Source organism: Natator depressus, chromosome 3 (assembly GCF_965152275.1).
Source record: "Natator depressus isolate rNatDep1 chromosome 3, rNatDep2.hap1, whole genome shotgun sequence".
Taxonomy (NCBI): domain Eukaryota; kingdom Metazoa; phylum Chordata; order Testudines; family Cheloniidae; genus Natator; species Natator depressus.
This window is the reverse complement of record NC_134236.1, coordinates 180,688,070-180,710,530: the sequence shown is the minus strand read 5'-3', so window position 1 is coordinate 180,710,530 and position 22,461 is coordinate 180,688,070. Positions and strand designations below refer to the sequence as shown.

The 22,461-nt window shown below is 40.3% G+C and overlaps 1 long non-coding RNA gene across 3 annotated transcripts in view; it reads left to right on the top strand.

Annotated features, from left to right (window-relative positions):
- Positions 1-405: 405 nt before the first annotated feature.
- The window catches only part of LOC141984207 (uncharacterized), a 59,207-nt gene continuing 37,151 nt past the window's right edge, over positions 406-22,461 (top strand). For all 3 annotated transcript variants that reach the window (XR_012638688.1, XR_012638687.1, XR_012638686.1), the window contains exons 1-3: positions 406-666; positions 18,841-18,886; positions 20,511-20,678. This is a non-coding gene — a long non-coding RNA (uncharacterized LOC141984207). The remainder of the gene's footprint in view (positions 667-18,840; positions 18,887-20,510; positions 20,679-22,461) is intronic.

Genomic DNA, 22,461 nt, shown 5'->3' with positions numbered 1-22,461 from the left:
CATACTGGCAGGGCGGCCGATGGGAGGGGTGGGGGAAGGGGCAGCAACGTTAAAGCACTGCCGTGACAAAGGACCGTCACGGCTTTAACGCTTTAAGAGCTGCTGCGCTTTAACATCTCTGTCCCTTCCTCCCCATTGGCGGCCCTGCTGGTAGGGTCCGTACCAGTAGGATCGCCGATGTGGGAGGTAAAAGGGGCAGGGACATTAAAGCGCTGCCACGGCAGCGCTTTAAGGATGGTCCTATGCCACGGCAGCGCTTGAACATTGCTGTACCCCTCCCACTGACGGCCCTACCAGCAGGGCCACTGACAAGCGGGGGCGGGGGGGGAGCAGCAATGTTAAAGTGCCGCTGCGGTAAAAGACCCTGCAGCGCTTTAACGTCCCTGCCCCTTTTGCCCCGCCCCCAGGCATTGACGGGGCGGGGGAGACACAAAGGGAGCAGCTGCCCTGGAACCAGAGATTTAAAAGGGCCCGGGGCTCCGGACGCCTCTGCCGCTACCGCAGTCGCAGCATCCAGAGCCCCAGGCCCTTTAAATCGCCACTGGAGCCCTGGGTGACACGGGCCAGGCGGCCTGGAATGGCTGACTGGGGGATGCTGACTCCCAGCCCCGTCCCTTCGGTCCGAGACCCCTCCCCTTCTGGGGGGCCGGAGCCAGCCCCGTACTGGTAAGTGTCTGGAGTTACTTTCACCCCTGTTGAAAACTGTTATTATGTCCCCCCCCCCCCCCCCAGTCTTCTCTTCTTGAGACTAAACAAACGCAGTTTTTTTCAGTCTTTCTTCATAGGTACTGTTTTCTAGAACTTTAATCATTTTTGTTGCTCTCCTCTGGATTTTCTCCAATTTGTCCACATCTTTCCTGTGATGTGGTGCCCATAACCTAACACAGTCACTCCAGCTGAGGCCTTATCAGTGCTGAGTAGAGCGGAAGAATTACTTCTTATATCTTACTTACAATATTTCTGCTGATACATCCAAAAATGTTTTTTTTTCCCAACAGTGGAATGTCTTGCTTGCACAGGGATCAACCTGCCCTGGTCCAAGTGTAACACTGGGGGCCTGAGTGAGTTGATTGTGATTGGTTTAGATTGCTCTGGAATTCTAGAGCACTCTAGTTGTGGAAAGCATTAATGTCATAAGGGTAAAGAACACAATATGCATTTTATTTGGTGACTTCTGTAATATGTTCCTATTTGCTAATTTCATTTTCTCATCCTGCTCTACACCTTAGTTATATTGAGCTGATCATTACATGATTATATATAAACATTTTTCTTCCCAATTATTCATCTTTATACTAATAAAAATATTAAACTGAACACAAAATATCCCAATAAAAGCATAGTTAACTCAAAATTAAGAAAAAAATCATGAGTAGTGACAGGAGCAGAAGAGAAGCTTTTTAAAAATGCATCTACGTAATCTGGATAAGGTGTATGTACGTATCTGTATGATGATACATGATTGATTTATTTTCATGGGACCTACAGGTTGCTCATGCTTTAGACTGGTGTTGCCATTTCATTGCAGGCTCATGCTTTTGAAAGGCTGAAAATTTCCGCATGTGTGTTTGTATTTACAGACAGAAACTCAGGTATGCAGAATCTCTCTTTTTGCCTTCTGCACCTGCATTGACTGAAACTGTAGCCATGAGAGCCAAGTAGAGCTCATTTCAGCTGCAGGCATAGGTTTGGAAATCAGACCATTTCCTAACTCTTGCATGCACTGAAGCAACTGTTCTCAATTCTGTCATGAATATCATATTGGGAAATCACCAGTGTTAATACATTTCTTCTGGGATATTATTCTTCACACAGAATATTGCCTGGTATCATGACACAGCAATGACACGTGGAGCGTTGAGTGTCAATCTGATTTGATTTCAGACCGCTACAGATATAGAAATTAATGGAGAAGCCAAGGATTGCTCCCAGAGAGCCATATTTTCAAGGGGACCTTTCAGGCACAGATCACACATCATACAGATACCAACACTAAACTGGGGGAAGAGGTAGATATGCTGGAGGGTAGGGATCACTTCCAGAGTGACCTAGACAAATTGGAGGATTGGGCCAAAAGAAATCTGATGAGGTTCAACAAGGACAAGTTCTCCACTTAGGATGGAAGAATCCCATGCACTGCTACAGGCTGGGGACTGGCTGGCTAAGCAGCAGTTCTACAGACAAGTAGGTGGGGATTACAGTGGACAAGAAGCTGGATCTGCGTTAACATTGTGCCCTTGTTGCCAAGAAAGCTAATGGCATATTGGGCTGCATTAGTAGGAGCATTACCAGCCGATCAAGAGACTAATTATTGCCTTCTATTTGGCACTGGTGAGGCCACATCTGGAGTATTGCATCAAGTTTTGGGGCCCCCCACTACAGAAAGGATGTGGACAAATTGGAGATAGTCCAGCGAAGGGCCACAAAAATGATCAGGGGGTTGGGGTACATGACTTGCGAGGAGAGGCTGAGGGAACAGGGCTTGTTTAGTCTTCAGAAGAGAAGACTGAGGGGGGATTTGATAGGAGCCTTCAACAACCTGAAGTGGGGTTCCAAAGAAGATGGAGCTAGGCTGTTCTCAGTGGTGGCAGATGACAGAACAAGAAGCAATGGTCTCAAGTTGCAGTGAGGAAGGTCTAGGTTGGATATTAGGAAACACTATTTCACTAGGAGAGTGGTGAAGCACTGGAATGGGTTACCTAGGGAGGTGGTGGAATCTCCATCCTTAGATGTTTTGAAGGCCTGGCTTGACAAAGCCCTGGCTGTGATGACTTATTTGGTGTTGGTCCTACTCTGAGCAGGGGATTGGACTAGATGACCTCCTGAGGTCTCTTCCAACCCTAATCTTCGATGGTTCTATGATCACATCCTTTATATTCAGAACTGGTCAGGTCAGTTGCCTTCATGGCACTATCCTTAGACATGATGAAAAGGCAGGGCCTGAGGCTGAGAAGTCTCAGAGTACAGCTCCACTGTACCCACACTGCCAGGAGCCAAGAAGAGATAAGGGAACCAGGACTTACGTGGAGCAGCAGCATAGGGCCTCAGGACATCCTGGAGAGGGACAACCTCCTCTTCCTCCAAAATGTATTCAAAGTAAATTCCAAGAGGGAGTGTTTTTCAGTGGGAGTGGAGATCTTTCTCCCTGTCCCCCATGTAATTAATGTCTGTCACAGGATATTGGTCAGTTTTACAGTACCACCATGTTTATCTGCAAAGTGCTCTGTATCATGCTATGTGCAGCAGTATTTAAATGTTGGTCAAAATGCAGCAATGGTTGCACATACTTATCTGCAGGCCTCTGAACCATGGATTGGTATTTTGCTTGTAGCTATTTATCCACCTTTGTGAAACACTTTGGGATCTTTTTATGATCTAGTGCAAACTATTCAATGTTATTATAGAGATTGAGGAAACTGTAAGAACAATAACAACTGAAACAAAGCAGCAGACAGAAAATAATGTCTTTTTTGTATAAAGAACAGTAAATGGTTCTACTCTAAAAAAGGGATCCCGTGAAAAGGAAATGTGGAGTGTGATATTTAAATGATTTCTGTGTAGCAAATGTAATCAGTTTACAAGTAAAAAGTCATTTTTTTCCTAACTATCAGCCCTGAAAACTCAATATGGGATGTGACATTCAAGCTGGGTTCTTTTACCTGTAATAAAGGTTCTGAAGGAATTCATCCCCCAGGTTACACTTGTGTAACCACACTGCCTTCAGAGGCATGGCGTGGGTGTGACTGAATGGCCCTTTAATTGAAATGTAGGAAAACAGTCAGTGTACTGACCAGAAAAAGAAGGGAGCCCAGCCTTTTCTCTTTCAACTGTCTTGGCTCTAAAAGGTCACAGGAGTAAAAGCAAAAATATATCTCCTTCAAGTAGATAGATATACTCCCAATATAGACAGGGAACAGATCTGATAAATAAGGAGATAGTTTTACAAACTCACTTGTCTTTTTTAATTTAATTTTGTTAAATTAATTAATTTTGTCTCCTGTGCTCTGCAAATCTTTGTTTTGGATTTTACCCTATTTTAGCTCTGGTCTTCCAAATGTTAGATACAATAGCTAAGTTAACTCTTGACCTATTTGATAAGTCTGCCAAAGATATCATTCCTTATTTTGCTAAAATCTTATTTTATGTAGCCCTTTCAAGTAAGTTACTAGGGCTGTCGATTAATCACAGTTAACTCACGCGATTAACTAAAAAAAATGTATTGCGACTAATTGCAGTTTTAATCGCACTGCTAAACAATAAAATACCAATTCAAATGAATTAAATATTTTTGGATGTTTTCTATATTTTCAAATATATTGATTTCAATTACAACACAGAATACAAAGTGTACAGTGCTCACTATATATTATTATTTTTATTACAAATATTTTCACTGTATAAATGATAAACAAAATAAGTAGTATTTTTCAATTCACCCCATACAAGTGCTGTAGCGAGATCTCTTTATCATGAAAGTGAAACTTACAAATGTAGATTTTTTTGTTGTTACATAACTGCACTCAAAAACAACCCGATGTAAAACTTTAGCGCCTACAAGTCCATTCAGTCCTACTTCTTGTTCAGCCAATCACTAAGAAAAACAAGTTTGCTTACATTTGCAGGAGCTAATGCTGCCCACTTCTTATTTACAATGTCACCTGAAAGTAAGAACAGGTGTTCACATGGCACTTTTGTAGCTGGCATTGCAAGGTATGCTAAATATTTGTATGCCCCTTCATGCTTCAGCCACGATTCCAAAGGACATACTTCCATGCTAATGATGCTCATTAAAAAAAATGTGCTAATTAAATTTGTGACTGAATTCCTTGGGGGAGAATTGTATGTTTCCTTCTCTGTGTTTTACTCACATTCTGATATATATTTCATGTTATAGCAGTCTCGGATGCTGACTCAGCACATGTTGTTCATTTTAAGAACAGATTCACTGCAGATTTGAGGAAACTCAGAGAAGGTACCAATGTGAGATTTATAAAGATAGCTACAGCACTCTACCCAAGATTCAAGAATCTGAAGTGTCTTCCAAAATCTGATCAGGATGGAGTGTGGAGCATGCTTTCAGAAGTCTTAAAAGACCAACAATCCAATGTGGAAACTACAGAACTTGAACTACCAACAAAGAAAATCAACCTTCTGCTGGTGGCATCTGACTCCGATAATGAAAATGAACATGCATTGTCCACAGTGACTTTGGATCGTGATTGAGCAGAACCCGTCATCAACATAGACACATGATGGTCGAAGCATGAAAGGGGACATATGAATGTTTAGTGAATCTGACACATAAATATCTTGGTATATAAACAAATAAATGGTATTATATTATGGTTTAACAGAGCAATTAATCACAATTCATTTTTTAATCATGTGATTAATCGTGATGAATTTTTCTAATTGCTTGATAGTCCTATACTTTACCTTTAAATGATTGCTAATCTGAATTTTCACTTGTTTTGGGGGCTGACATACTGCAAAAAATGTTTTTCTTTCTCTGAATAGTAGTTGGTACCTGTAAAAGGTTCAATTCCTGTATATTTGTCAGTGTGGCCTCCTTACCTTTTGACATTACATCATGAATTAATGTCACAGACCCACATTCTTATAACCAGATAAGGCTACATTAGCTCTTCTATTTTAAGGTTTTGGGACAGAACATTGCCAACAGATTTCAGCTGAGTGGATACACCCATCTTAGTCAATGCAACACTGAGAGCTAGGAATTGACTCAGAAACTAGTCTTATAAAAACTAAATTAGAATTTAGGATTTTGCATTCTACAGTCATGCATCTGCAAAAGGAACTGAAGACTTGGGTTTTTTTTCACTAAGAAATTCCAGCATGGAGATTTACTCTTCACAAATATACCTATAAAGGGATGTCATTCACTGTGTATGCAAAAATGATTAAACACTAGCCTGATCTCTGTCCAAAAGCAGCTATTCTCTTCTGCATTATTTAGTTTCCTTTCAACCTTGTCATCATGATTAACTACTCTATAATAAGGATACACACACACACAAATACACACACACACACAAATAAAGATCTGTATGTAGTGGTGAAAGCATGGTGAACAGGTGAAAGGTAAGCTCCAATAGTAAGAGGGAATCAATAAAGTAGAGTGTGAGTTACCTGTACCAGTCTGTAGAACCATTCATCTGAAAGCAATATATGTCCTAGTAGAAATAATGGCTTGTTCTTGGGTGCATTGGAAATTTCAGGCATTAAATCTGTCTGAACACATAGAGACCTGGGTCTAAACACTAAATATTCCAAGTTGCATCTTGACCTTTTTTACACCTTTCACATGTGCTTCTCTTCGGTTACAAAATGCTACAGTGAATGGAAATGTTGTCAATTAAGGAAAAAGGGTGTTTGTATCAACCTTTTCATGTGTGGAATTTAATGACATTTTAAGGTTAAAGTAAAAGTCAAACATTGATTTGTAGTGCCTGCATTTAATGTGGCTAATGAACAGAGAATTCTACAAAAACCTTTTAATCCTTTTAAAACTTTTGCCTATGAAAAGACTTCTTCCTTACAAAACTTTTCATTGACAAAGTATTTTAGGGCAGAGGAAAAACTGAGCACAAATGTATTCCAATGGGAAACAATCCAGGAAAACCTAGTTTATTTCATTTTATTGTATTTATTTCATTTTAAATTCATTGTAATTCTCTTTCATAAGTTGCATGAATGAAAGAAAGGTGATACAAATTGGGATCTTGTTATGCATAACCCTAGATTTTTTTAAACGCTCAGTCTCAGATAAATGCTATCAAGCCTTTCCTCATCTTGATAATGAGATTATAATATTTTTATTTGGTTTATTATTCTACATTATCATAGAAAATGGTGTATACGAGCCAAGAGTCAATCTAATGGAAGACAATGGAAGAACTGTATGCAGGAGTCTATACTTATTTATCAAGCATTGTGAGCTAGTATGGTCATATCAGAGGTAAATTCATAAAAGATGAGCCAATGAAATAGCACAGCTTAATATTTCACAATATGCCACATAGCAAGAAGGACCAGACTAACCCTCTGAACAAAAATTCATCTCACAGCAATTTTTGCTTGATATCACACCATTAGAAAAAGCATAAATCATCTATCATACAAAAGGTAAGGAACACTACTATATACCTAGAGCCTGATCCTTCAAAAATTGATGCATCTGCTCAGTGTTATAGTGCGTAGTTCAATTGCCACTTGCAGTGCATAAACATGTCTTTGCAAAGTTGGGGCCCCTGTGTGTAAAGTTTTCATGTATTTTCATCACTCTCCTTATAGTGCATAAAGCTAAGCATTTGTATTAGTCTTTGCAGGATCTGGGCCATAGGTTGTAAGATCTTTGGGGCAGGGACTGTCTTTTTATTTATATGTGAGTGCAGCACCTTGCACAAAGGGGCCTTATCTCTACATGCTACTTCAGCGCAAACAATAATGATTAATATTTCAAGGCATTTCTACCAGATAAATGCAGATGTAGACTTTTTGCATGTCCCTTATAAAACCACAAGACTTCAGATTCCCTCTTTTGTTTTATCTATTGTTAAACATACCGTATCTGGTATCCACTGATATCACACACTTATACTAGAAGAAGAGAAGATCAGTTGTACCTTTTGTAGCATTGCTCATTGCTTAGGTAGCATGTGGACCCTCTGACTATTTAGGGACAGATATCCTTGATTTCACTGGACTACTTGTGGAGCAAGGTACTACATATTGAGAGTAAGGGTATCAGGATCTGGTTCTTAGGACCTCTTAGATGTGATTAAAATCATTGGATCTTATTCTAATCTCCAGAGTAACTCCACTTAAATAATTGTTACCCTTAATGACATTGGGTCATTATTTACTTTTTGAGACGTCTCAAATGGGGATTCCAAGGAATCAGACACCACACAATGTGAGTAGGGGGAGGCATTTTGCCCCACAAACAATTATGTTTCCTTTGTGCTAAGATCTACTATGTCATAAAGAATATTGTAGTAGAAAGAGAGAGCCTGAGACGTAAGGCCTAAGGCCTGAACTAAAGTCAGCCCCTGCTGATATAAAGCAAAGTTAGCAAAAGTCAAGCTATGAGCAAAGTCAGGCCCAGTTACAAAACATACCTACTTGCAAGTTCACAAAACATGGCAAGAACAGGGCTAGTATTGCAAAAATGCAAACACGCCTAAGAAGTGCTAGGCACAGAACACTCATGTAAACACATTCCAGAAGGGTAGTACCAGAACACCCCAATACCAAGCATGGCATAAACACACTCCCTGAAGATAACAGGGACACCTTGACCCCTCCTAAAGATTAGGTCAGGGTGACAGGGGGATGGATAGAGATATTTTGATTGAACCAACATGTACCAGATAAAGGGTGGTAACTAAATACGTCAGTTGAGAGTCACAGCACTAACATATGTATGCTCATTGCAATGGTCTTGGTTCAGTGAATGGCGGGCCTTTCCATTCTTCAGTAGGCATGACAAAGATACTTCTCTGGCCCTCCTCTTTATTCACTGATACAACCAAGTTGTCCAACCTACTGGAGAGTGGAAAGGCCCGCCATTCACTGAGCCAAATCCATTGCAACGAGCATACATGTGTTAGTGCTGTGGTTCTCAACCTTTCCGGACTACTATACCCCTTTCAGGAGCCTGATTTGTCTTGTGTACCCCCAAGTTGCACCTCACTTAAAAACTAGTTGCTTACAAAAATCATTCTTCTTACTTTCCCCCCTGCCTCCATACATGCCTCCCAAACCATCTTGGAGCTTTGTTCCCGAGAATGCAGTCATTTTTTTTCAAATAACAGTATAACCTCTGTACTAAATTGAACCCAATCGTTAGATGTCAAAGGCATATTTATAAGACCAAGATATGACTAACGTTTTTCCAATGCCATCTTCTCAAAAATGGAAGGACAGAGACAGGTTGGTATTTGGTAAGACTGTTAATGTCAAATGATAGCTTCTTGTGCAAAAACTTCAATAACGTATTATTAAAAGCTGGTGGTGTCCTGCCTTCTGAGTGGGAAATATTAAAAATTCTTCTCAATAATGAATCCAGAGCTTCTCTTACACTCTTTGCCAGCCATAGAGGGTTTGAGTCCTGTTCACAAGTAGTTGAAAACAAGTCTATGAACACATTCAAGACCTCAAAATTTGATAAACATCACCCCAAGAAGGTGATGCAGTTATAAACTCCTGTTCTGATACCATTACCTAGTATCTGCAATCTCAGCCTATACTTGAACAATGTTATCTATAACAAGAGAGAAAATGTCTGATGGTGAAAAATGCTACTTTGTTGTAGCATTAAGGCAATTCAGATTCACTAGACTACCCTTGACTTTGAATAGTTCTTCTGGATGAGACTTTATTGATGCTATAGCAAGAGCAAAGAATTACTCCTTTGTCATACCCACAGAACAGGATTATAAAACTTCTCTTTTGCGCTATTGATCTTGATAGGAGTAATATTTTTCTGCCCCTTTCCTTTTCACTCTATCAGTTGCAGGTAATCGATAAATCACAATGGCCTGTGAGAATGATACAAGATAGTGTCTGTGTATAAGTCTCTCAACGTTTGTGTTTAAAAGTTCGCCATGGCACTATATTCCGTAAAATCATAGAATCATAGAATATCAGGGTTGGAAGGGACCTCGGGAGCTCATCTAGTCCAACCCCCTGCTCAAAGCAGGACTGATCCCCAATTAAGTCATCCCAGCCAGGGCTTTGTCAAGCCTGACCGTAAAAACTTCTAAGGAAGGAGATTCCACCACCTCCCTAGGTAACTCATTCCAGGGTTTCACCACCCTCCTAGTGAAAAAGTTTTTCCTAATATCCAACCTAAATCTCCCCCATTGCAACTTGAGACCATTACTCCTTGTTCTATCATCTGATACCACTGAGAACAGTCTAGAGCCATCCTCTTTGGAACCCCCTTTCAGGTAGTTGAAAGCAGCTATCAAATCCCCCCTCATTCTTCTCTTCCGTAGACTAAACAATCCCAGTTCCCTCAGCCTCTCCTCATAAGTCATGTGTTCCAGTCCCCTAATCATTTTTGTTGCCCTTGCTGGACTCTTTCCAATTTTTCCACATCCTTCTTGTAGTGTGGGGCCCAAAACTGGACACAGTGCTCCAGATGAGGCCTCACCAGTGTCAAATAGAGGGGAATGATCACGTCCCTCGATCTGCTGGCAATGCCCTTATTTATACATCCCAAAATGCCATTGGCCTTCTTGGCAACAAGGGCACACTGTTGACTCATATCCAGCTTCTCGTCCACTGTAACCCCTAGGTCCTTTTCCGCAGAACTGCTGCCTAGCCATTCGGTCCCTAGTCTGTAGCAGTGCATTGGATTCTTCCATCCTAAGTGCAGGACTCTGCACTTGTCCTCGTTGAACCTCATCAGATTTCTTTTGGCCCAATCCTTCAATTTGTCTAGGTCCCTCTGTATCCTATCCCTACCCTCAGGCGTATCTACCACTCCTCCCAGTTTAGTGTCATCTGTAAACTTGCTGAGGGTGCAATCCACACCATCCTCCAGATCATTTATGAAGATATTGAACAAAACCGGCCCCAGGACCGACCCTTGGGGCACTCCACTTGATACCAGCTGTCAACTAGACATGGAGCCATTGATCACTACCCGTTGAGCCTGACAATCTAGCCAACTTTCTATCCACCTTATAGTCCATTCATCCAGCCCATACTTCTTTAACTTGCTGGCAAGAATACTGTGGGAGACAGTGTCAAAAGCTTTGCTCAAGTCAAGGTACTGAACACGTCCACTGCTTTCCCTTCATCCACAGAACCAGTTATCTTGTCATAGAAGGCAATTAGATTAGTCAGGCATGACTTTCCCTTGGTGAATCCATGCTGACTGTTCCTGATCACTTTCCTCTCCTCTAAGTGCTTCAGAATTGATTCCTTGAGGACCTGCTCCACGATTTTTCCAGGGACTGAGGTGAGGCTGACTGGCCTGTAGTTCCCAGGATCCTCCTTCTTCCCTTTTTTAAAGATGGGCACTACATTAGCCTTTTTCCAGTCATCCGGGACTTCCCCCGATCGCCATGAGTTTTCAAAGATAATGGCCAATGGCTCTGCAATCACATCCGCCAATTCCTTTAGCACTCTCGGATGCAATGCATCCGTCCCCATGGACTTGTGCATGTCCAGCTTTTCTAAATAGTCCTGAACCACTTCTTTCTCCACAGAGGGCTGGTCACCTCCTCCCCATGCTGTGCTGCCCAGTGCAGTAGTCTGGGAGTTGACCTTGTTCGTGAAGACAGAGGCAAAAAAAGCATTGAGTACATTAGCTTTTTCCACATCCTCTGTCACTTGGTTGCCTCCCTCGTTCAGTAAGGGGCCCACACTTTCCTTGTCTTTCTTCTTGTTGCTAACATACCTGAAGAAACCCTTCTTGTTACTCTTAACATCTCTTGCTAGCTGCACCTCCAAGTGTGATTTGGCCTTCCTGATTTCACTCCTGCATGCCCGAGCAATATTTTTATACTCATCCCTGGTCATTTGTCCAATCTTCCACTTCTTGTAAGCTTCTTTTTTGTGTTTAAGATCAGCAAGGATTTCACTGTTAAGCCAGGCTGGTTGCCTGCCATATTTACAATTCTTTCTGCACATCGGGATGGTTTGTCCCTGTAACCTCAATAAGGATTCTTTAAAATACAGCCAGCTCTCCTGGACTCCTTTCCCCCTCATGTTATTCTCCCAGGGGATCTTGCTCATCAGTTCCCTGAGGGAGTCAAAGTCTGCTTTTCTGAAGTCCAGGGTCTGTATTCTGCTGCTTTCCTTTCTTCCTTGTCTCAGGATCCTGAACTCGACCATCTCATGGTCACTGCCTCCCAGGTTCCCATCCACTTTTGCTTCCCCTATTAATTCTTCCCGGTTTGTGAGCAGCAGGTCAAGAAGAGCTCTGCCCCTAGTTGGTTCCTCCAGCACTTGCACCAGGAAATTGTCCCCTATACTTTCCAAAAACTTCTTGGATTGTCTGTGCACCGCTGTATTGCTCTCCCAGCAGAGATCAGGGTGATTGAAGTCTCCCATGAGAACCAGGGCCTGCGATCTAGTAACTTCTGCGACTTGCCGGAAGAAAGCCTGGTCCACCTCATCCCCCTGGTCTGGTGGTCTATAGTAGACTCCCACCATGACATCACCCTTGTTGCTCACACTTCTAAACTTAATCCAGAGACTCTCAAGTTTTTCTGCAGTTTCATACTTGAGCTCTGATCAGTCATACTGCTCTCTTACATACAGTGCAACTCCCCCACCTTTTCTGCCCTGCCTGTCCTTCCTGAACAGCTTATATCCATCCATGACAGTACTCCAGTCATGTGAGTTATCCCACCAAGTCTCTGTTATTCCAATCACATCATAATTCCTTGACTTTGCCAGGACTTCCAGTTCTCCCTGCTTGTTTCCCAGGCTTCGTGCATTTGTGTATAGGCACTTGAGATAACCCGCTGATCACCCCTCTTTCTCAGTATGAGGCAGGAGCCCTCCCCTCTCACACACTCCTGCTCATGCTTCCTCCCGGTATCCCACTTCCCCACTTACCTCAGGGCTTTGGTCTCCTTCCCCCGGTGAACCTAGTTTAAAGCCCTCTTCACTAGGTTAGCCAGCCTGCTTGCGAAGATGCTCTTCCCTCTCTTCATTAGGTGGAGCCCGTCTCTGCCTAGCACTCCTCCTTCTTGGAACACCCATCCCATGGTCAAAGAATCCAAAGCCTTCTCTCCGACACCACCTGCGTAGCCATTCGTTGACTTCCACGATTCGACGGTCTCTACCCAGGCCTTTTCCTTCCACGGGGAGGATGGACAAGAACACCACTTGCGCCTCAAACTCCTTTATCCTTCTTCCCAGAGCCACGTAGTCCGCAGTGATCCGCTCAAGGTCATTCTTGGCAGTATCATTGGTGCCCACGTGGAGAAGCAGGAAGGGGTAGCGATCCGAGGGCTTGATGAGTGTTGGCAGTCTCTCCGTCACATCGCAAATCTTAGCTCCTGGCAAGCAGCAGACTTCTCTGTTTTCCCGGTCGGGGCGGCAGATAGATGACTCAGTCCCCCTAAGGAGAGAGTCCCCGACCACCACCACCCGCCTCCTTCTCTTGGGAGCGGTGGGCGTGGAACCCCCAACCCTAGGACAGTGCATCTCATGCCTTCCAATCATTGGAGTCTCCTTCTGCTCCCTTCCCTCAGACATATCATCTGGTCCACTCTCCGCATTAGTACCTGTGGAGAGAACATGAAAACAGTTACTTACCTGTATCTGCGTTGCTGGTACATGGATGTTCCCCATAAAGCACTGGAAAAGTGGTTTAAAGATAACTACATCATCCTTCCACCCCAAACATCTGGAACTAAGATGTGGTCATCAGCCTGCTTCAAAAGTCTCAAAAAGTTCTTCTCACCAGAAGTGAGGATAAGACATGAACCTGGATAGCAGGAGTTAATGATCTAGCCAGGACAAAGATATTTTATTTCAATCCTAAAGATTATTTTCAAAGCTGTCACCAAACCATGAGTTAAATCTGATTTAACTATCTGCAATAGCTCCACAGTTAACTTGGAAGCAATGAATTCCATGCTGAACATGCAACAGCAATCATCAAAATAGACATTGACTCCACAAGAACAATGTCTTCATGATTCCATTCAGTACTGATTCTAATACCAACAGAGAAAACACCTTCTAATCCTAAAGTACTGACATGCAATTACAGCTGGTTGAATTATTTGTTGCAAATAATTTATCCATTGAATTTTGGCATTTTGCATTGAATGAATTATTTGTAAGGTTGTTTTTTTTCAATTTGCCAACAGAAAGTCAAATAATTTTCTATGAATAACTCACTTAACACACTTTTCTCATCAAATGTTGAATAAATTACTTGTTTCGACCAATTCATCATTAAATAGCTCCCATAATGGTGGGAAAATATTGCAAAATTACTATGCATACAGAAGATTTTTTCTACTGACCAGAATTCTTGTGTACTGCTCCAGTAGGATCGCAACAACATGTACTATATTGCTATGTTATAACATGGGGCAGGACTTTGGGCCAAATCTAGTGCTCCTGGTGAATCAGTTAACTGTCCTTTGGGCTTGATCCTAATCCCATTGAAGTCAATATGGAGTATTATGCTTCAAGGATATAAATGATAACTTTTTTTTCTTCTATAATAAAAATATTTTCTGGATCCTAAAAAAAAGGCTCTTAACTGGGATGCACAATCTACTTATGGTTTTGCTTCATTCTGCTATTTACGAGAACTATACAGTAATCTCTATCTCAAAAACATACATCTACATCTATATATCCATACATATAATGGCTCACCTACATGTAATTTCTCTCCTTGGGGAATAGGACAGGTGTGTGGAAGGCGAGGTAGGAAATACATTCATTCCTTTGTGTTGGTAAAAAAGTTTCCTTAGACAATTGTCACCATGCCTTTGTGGGTCACAACTGAGAATACCAAATTCAGGACAAACTGCTGAGAAATAGGGCAGACACTGGTGGTTATTCTCTCATAAGATATACCAAACCAGCAACAAAAGTAAACCTCTGTTTCACCACACTGGCTGACAAGAAGTCAAAAGAGCAGTTTTCTTAGGTATTCCTCTCCTTGTGCCACCACCAAAACCACTAGACTTAGAGATGAGTGGTTCTTTAAAACCAATTTAATCAAATAAAAGCTTATTCTGATCCTAAAGGACCAGCCATTCACCCAGGTCAATATACCACTCAGATCTTACCCAATAATCACGCTGTTGCCAATCCTTTAGTATTTTAAATTTAAATGTTTATAGAAAGAAAGAAAGAAAGAAAGAAAGAAAGAAAGAAAGAAAGAAAGAAAGAGTTAAAATTGGTTAAAAGAATCAAATACATACAATAAATGCAAAGTTCTTGGATCACGCTTATAGCCATGATGGAATAAACTTCTGGCTTGTTAAGTCTCTGGTTGCTTCCAAATCATTGGAAGGTCCTCAGTCCTTTGGTGAGAATGGTCCCATTAGTACAAGTTCATCATAGTCCAGAGGTTTGAGCAGGAAAGAGGCAAAATTACCAGACTTCCTGTGGCTTCTGCCATATGGAGAGAAATCCATTGTTTCAAAGAAAACCCTCAGCACAGCTAGTGGAAAATCACAGGTGACAAGATGGTGTTTGGAGTCACATGAGCAAGTCACATGTCCATGCATGATTTTGCTTAGTCACAGTAGAGGCCATAACCTATACTTCAGATGGAATGTTCACAGGAAAGTCCATTCAGTGTATATGGGCATCTTCCATTATGAGTTAAGTGTTCTTTTGTTGGGCCACTTAATTTGAATAGTCCCTTCAAGATGTGCAGGCTAAATACCTTGTGGATGCTATCACAGGAGCAAACATATTTAAAATACAGGTACGAAGTCAATGCTCATAAACTTCAAATACAAAAATGATAAAGACATATAAATAGCATTATCGTATTCAGAAAATCATAGATTTCCATAGACACCCTACTTGACCTACTTTTGTACAAGATTTGTTGCAATTAAATAACAGTGGTAGCAACAATGATCTACATGGTCATATTTTAATCAGATAACATTACAACAATTACAGAGCAAAATACAGCTAAATTATTAATTCAGATAGGACTATCCTAAAAAGAAAGGTCAAGATTTTTACAGAATATACAAACCACTTTTGAGCCACGTCATTGATAATTAATATTAAAACCATATTATCCACAGGCATTTACCAATGTCAGCCAATCAGTCTTCCATGCCATAAATATATCTATGCCATATTCATCCTCATTGAATGACAAAGAGACATCCACAGACTAACTTAGATTCATGCCACTCATGAATCTTCTGGCTGGAGTATATAGGTTGCATAAGTACAGAACCTGCAAGAGTAACAAAAGATGTCTAGGATACAGCTGATATATGCATGTGGATCATCTTTGCAACTCTAAGAAAAAGCATCTGGAAAATTCTGGCAGGCAGGAAAAACATTGTCTAATTCTTATTGAAAGGAGCAGGGCAAATTAACAGTTTTCTTCTATTTCTGTATTTCAATTCACAAGATAAAACATACAGGATACATCAATTTCTAACATCCCAATAAAAGACACATCAGTATTTCTGCAAAAAGAAAAAGAGGACTTGTGCCACCTTAGAGACAAAATTTATTTGACCATAAGCTTTCGTGAGCTACAGCTCACTTCATCGGATGTAGCTCACGAAAGCTTTTGGTCAAATAAATTTGTTAGTCTCTAAGGTGCCACAAGTCCTCCTTTTCTTTTTGCAGATACAGACTAACATGGCTGGTACTCTGAAACCTATCAGTATTTCTCTGGCACTGCTTTTCAGAGCTATTGAGCATCCATATTTCCCACTAATTTCAATGGCAGCAGTGAGCACTCAGAATGTCAAAAAATCAGGCTGATACATGTGCTGACAAATGACTAGTTATCACAGACAAGATGGGAGAGGTAATGTGTTACATTGGACCAGCTTCTGTTGGTGAGAGAGACAAGCTTTTCAGCTTACCCAGAGCTATTGTTCAGGGGAGATTTTCAAAGGCACAAAGGGGAGTCTTTCAATAGAAATTGGGCACCTGACTGTCATCTTTGAAAATCTCCCCTACAGTCACTTAAATTTTGAAAATATAACCCTTGAAAATTCTAAATAAATGTAATAATATAATTATTTAAAAGGAATTTTGTCTATAGATATGCGCTGCTATACCTTATTGATCTGTAGAATATTCCCTTTTAAGGGAGAGATGGGGAGGCATAGCCTTACCACCTCATCCCCATGGGAGTGTAGAGAGGAAGCAGGCCTTGCACTCTCCTGAGCACTGCAACATATGACCTTCATTATATTAGTGTTTCACAGGGGTACTTGACCTCATTTATTATTTGTTAAATTCTTTTGTAAATTTCACTGTGTCTGTCAGAAACTGTGATTAGAATGATCACGCCTAATGTTCAGAGCCAGGGAGTCAGGGCCAGACTCAAAAGTCCAGAACAGGGTTGGAATAAGGCTGGAGTAAGGCTTGGAACAGGGCTGGAGTGACAGCAATACTGGAGAAGACTAAGACTTATGGGGTCTGTTACCATTATCAGGCTGGGGAGAATTCCAGGTCATGAAGTGACACCGAACAGACTGAGCTGCTGTTTCACCTGTGAGGCTTATTCGCCTTGAGTCACCAGACTAGCCCTTGTCCTGTGGAGTGGCTGGAGATTAGCACAAGGATGTCTCAATACACGTGGCTCAATCAGTCGCTAGTTCAGGGATAACTCATCACCTTACAGTCTGTGATTGGGGAAATATGTAAACACCATAAAGTGCAAACTTCTTCCTATATGACAGTGGGTGAGAGAATCCAGCCAAATGTGGATTAGTGTGCTAGTCAAAGCAAATTGGAATCTGGCTCTTCCATGGCTGAAATGGAGCCACTTCAGTGGTGAGATGTAACAGATCTCTACAGTAGTTTAGAGACTATCTTATCTAATTTAGGCAGGCAGAATATCATTGCTGACAAAGGAATCTGGCAAAGTCATTAGAGTTAATACCTATATTTTTAAGCTAGGGAAATGGGATCTTTAGTTTTCATTATTTGTGGTCACTTGTGGTGGCTGAATTATATATATATATATATATATATATATATATATATATATATATTGCCAGAACAGGTTTCCACTGAAAAATGCAATGTTGTTAGCATCGGCATGTTCCCATGGACTGTGTCAATTTCAATTAAAGTTTTTGATGGGGAAAATGTTGAAATATTTCCTTTTGACAATGTAATTTCAATTCATTTCATGTTGACGTTTACATTATACTTAATATATTACTTATATACTATATTTAATAATTTGCTATAACACATCTAAAGGAAATTAATCAAAATGATTCTATTGAAACAACACGTTTCAGTGGTCTCAAATTATATTACTTACTTATTTACTGAATTTTTGTTTTGTGAGAAATTTGAAATTCTGGCTTTTTGTTCCAGCTTGGAATGAAAAAAATATTCAGAATGTCGGAATTCCCAATGGAATGGAAATTCTGGGTCCTGATCAGCTCTAGTCATGACTTTGTTTTCTCTCCCATCTGAAAGAGGTGTTTCCAACAGCACAGCCCCTACAATCAATCCTAAGAGGAAAGAGAGTCATATGCCTATTTAATCACCATTGCTTCCTGTCACACCTAGTGCTTTTAGAAGCATTTAAGCAGATAAGAATCTATATGTGCTGCAAATGCTTTACTGATGCTCAATGCACCAGGTTTTCTGTGTGTTGTTGAGCAAACTGCACCTTCCCAGCTGTCTTGGGAACAGTTTCATATTTCACCTGCATGTTGGGATATAATTGAAATGCAATGATGCTGCAACATACACTGGGAATAAGCAGTGAAGTCATTAAAGTATGATGGCTCAAATTCTAACATGACATACTTCGTGAAGCCCTTTTGATCTTCATGGAGTATATAAGTCAGGTCTTAAGGTTAAAAAAGAGCTGTGACTTGTGAGCTACTTACTAAAATGTAGGACTGAGAGAGCATGGAAAACCCACTTGATATACATACTCTTCTAGTTATCCAAGCTAATGATCCTTGTAGCTAAAGTCAATAGAGAGTATGGGGGGAAAAAAAAAACAAACAAGCAGAAAAAAAGCAATCCCTGCAAACATGCTCTGCTTGTTCTGTCTTCACAAAGTTTCTCTTTTCCTGACTGATACATCAGAACTTGCAAGCATAAATTCATGATAACTGGCAGCTTCTTTTTTTTCAGATTAATCCCTACTGGACAAATGGCAGTGACATTGCAATCTTTCCAAGTGAGTTCTAGAAAGAGAGTAGAGAGCAAATTCATCAACATTGGGATTCTGACAAAAATCTCACTGCTGATTTTCACTATCCACCATACTGCAGCTATTGTCTGAACTATGTAGACTATTGTTATAACAGGATTTAAGTAATTTGACCCAATTGTGAGATAAAACTCCCATTTGTCAGTTTCAATTGAACCAATAATTTTTGCTTAACATGAGATTATGCAAGCTCTCATGCAAGATTTCACAATGGCCTTCTAAATGCATTAGCTTGCCACTCGCTGCTACAACAGACCTTTAGGGTTTAAATAATTGCCTCATTTATAGACATCACAGTGCACACAGAATTGTATGACACTATGTGATACTTACATAAGAAATACTTTCCGTTCTTCATATTTGGAATTTTTCATATTTGAAATGTGGAAATTACAACCTTTTTAGACGCTTAATCTATAAAAAAGCAGCAATTGGGGACAGATACTTTTCTCAGAGATATACTCTCCTTTAGGGGCACTTTTGGTCACACTGTTGCTATGGTTATAACTGATTTGCTGGAGGTTTATTCCAATAAACCATAGTTCGGTGTCATATCTGTACAGCTGCAATAATAAACATCACGGCCTCTGATCAAAGTGCATTAGACAGCAATTACTTGATCAAAAATGGTGTTATAGAAAAGAACACACATTCTGAAAACCTTTTTAATAACTTCTGGCCTTCCGTTTTTCATCTTCGTCCTGCAGCGAGTAGAAGATGTCAATTAAAAAAATATTGACTGAATGTATCTGAATTTTAAAAGAGGGTTCATATAGGAAAAAAATACTTGAAAGAACACTCTCAGAAGCACTGGAGGAAATGTAAGCTGTTGTATACATTGTTAACTTAATTAGTCTTTATCACATTTAATTTGCTATAACATAAGAAATATTCAAATGAACCTGAAGAGTCGTACATTGTTAATGTTAACATAATTATACTACATCATGTGTTGTGATTGTCAGAAATGCTGCATAAATAACTAGTGCTTTACAGACTAACTGAATCAATATATTTAGATAGCAACTTACATGCTTCCTAGAATTCTTCTGATACAGTGTTCAATAGACTGTTGGCTCAGTTTGTTCCACTTTTAACTACAGATGTGAACAGAAAACATTCTTTATTCTTTCTTTCTTCAGTGATAGGCTTGCTGAAGAAAATGAAAGGCTGAACATTTCTATAGTGTATTTTCTGTCTGATTATTTCTTTAAACACCTATTTGTACAACATGCAACGTTCTCCATGCACCACCAATTTTATGATTACTATTTAAAATCCCTGATTACCATAGTCACTATTTTGTTCCACTGTAACTTCTGGGCTAACAAGCTACAGCTTTGCATCCAAAAAAAAGCAATGAAAGTGTGAGCTAAGCATTAACTATCCTTAACTTACTCTTTTCTGTCTGGTTGTTTAGGATTATTTCAAAGTAGTTACTATAATTGGCAGCTGTAACTGACTGTAGGTATATAACAGTAAGTTAATGGGACATTGCCAACCTTCACTCTTTATGTCTGCCTAAAGTTAGATGCTTATCGTTCTTTAATGTTCTTTTCTATTTAATTTCTCTTTGGTATCACTGTGATAGAGGTGTATGCCATGCGTTTGGAATGTTGCTTTATTCCGGTCATCGATGCAGCTTGGAGGGGTCCATCCACTAAATTTACCTCAAGTGAAAAGAGCACATTTAACAACTTTCAACAGCATATAGAGCTAGATTGGTCCTTGGCTTGTGCACCCACACATGGGAATAAAGGTGAGTAGAACCTCCATTATGCTGTGTCTGGGATACATGAACCTTGGGTGTAGTCGTGCAGGAGTAAGTGGGCACTGCTGGCACACTATTTCTTTTTGAGCCAAGGGTAGGCATTAGGTATAAAGGGGCAGAAAGGGGGTGTAACTCCGGCTTTGCCCACCCTCCTCCTCCTCAAGTAGCTGGCCAGCACAGCTGAGTCAGTATGGTATATTTCATAATTTTCTGCTGTAATAGCTCAACAGCAATATTCCAATTCAGGAAAGCAATTAAGTCATAAGCGCTTAAATATAATCTCTATTCAGGGTAGCAAGCAAGCATATGCTTAATTTTAAGCATGTGCTTAAAGTCCTATTGGCAATTCCCTAAATAAGAATGCTTTCTAGAACTGGAAACCAAATAACTACTTGCCATGTCTCCTTGCCCAAACCAAAGCGAGGAAGAAACAGGGAGGGAATTGGGCTGGACACAAGGCATGTAACAAGGGAAAGATTTAGCTTATAATATGGGGTGCTTTACCTCAAGTACATGCCTTTTTGAATACTGAAAGCACTATTTATATATGAAATATGGCATGTACTGATGTTATCATAGGCATTTTTCACGTTATTTTTATTGACCCAGATTAGATTTCTTTAAGGAAAATGTAGCTGGGAACGCATACAAAGGGAGTCACGTGAAGCAGCAATCTCTTGGATACAGCACACAATTCCAAACCTTAATGTACAAACTATGTATTTTAAATGCTTCATTTAACGGATTTTTTACAAACAGCATCTGAAAGGTAAGGCAGTAAAAGTTAATTGATTAATGTACATGACCTTTTAAAGAGTTGATAATGAAGGGAGTTAGGAAGTTTAAGACCAATCATGCGAAAGTATAGTTATGTTCATTAACGAACCCAGAGGTGATAAATCACTATATTAAAGAACCTAAAGCAGTGTTAACATTCTATCCTCCTTGTGCAGCAGCTGCCATATTTGTGGAACAATTTGTATGTAAATGTGTGTGCACCTGGGGGTGGGGGCGGTCACCATAAATTGATATTGAGGTTTTCTGAAGATTGCTACTTTATTGTCATCAATCTGTTGTGAGTGCAATGTTTGTCACAGACAAGAGGAGTGAACTGAGCAACCTGTGGAAATCTTCATATGAAAATTGAGCAAAATCCGAAAGAAAGAAATCAACAAATAAATATCCTATTCTATACATGCACACTTGCATATATTCTGTTCATTTTCAAAAAAATTACTATATATGTGCAATGTGAACTGTTGTGTATTTGCAACATGTATAATGAGCTTTCCCATCTGTTTCAGAGTAGCAGCCATGTTACAAGTACTCCTTTCCTTTCCCATCTGTGTTTTTTTCATGGGCAGAAAACCTTCTTAACATTCAATTTTAAAATACATCCCCAATTTATAATGAAATGCACTGATAAAACATAAACTACAAATATATATTACCATAGCTTAAGATATGAAAAAGAATGGAGGGGCATAGAATGACCATCAGATCTATTTTGTTTTTCAATACCCACAAAAGGCACCAGTCATCTAGAGCAGTGGTTTTCAAACTGCGGGTCATGACCCAATACTGGGTCGCAGAATGTAAGGCACTGGGTCACGGCTGCTCTGGTCAGGACCGCTGACTGGGCCATTAAAAGTCCCTTCGGCGGTGCTGCCTGGATAAGGCAGGCTAGTCCCTACCTGTTCTGGCATCGCACTGCGCCCCAGAAGTGACCAGCAGCAGGTCCGGCTTCTAGGCCTGCAGGCTAGAGCTGCAT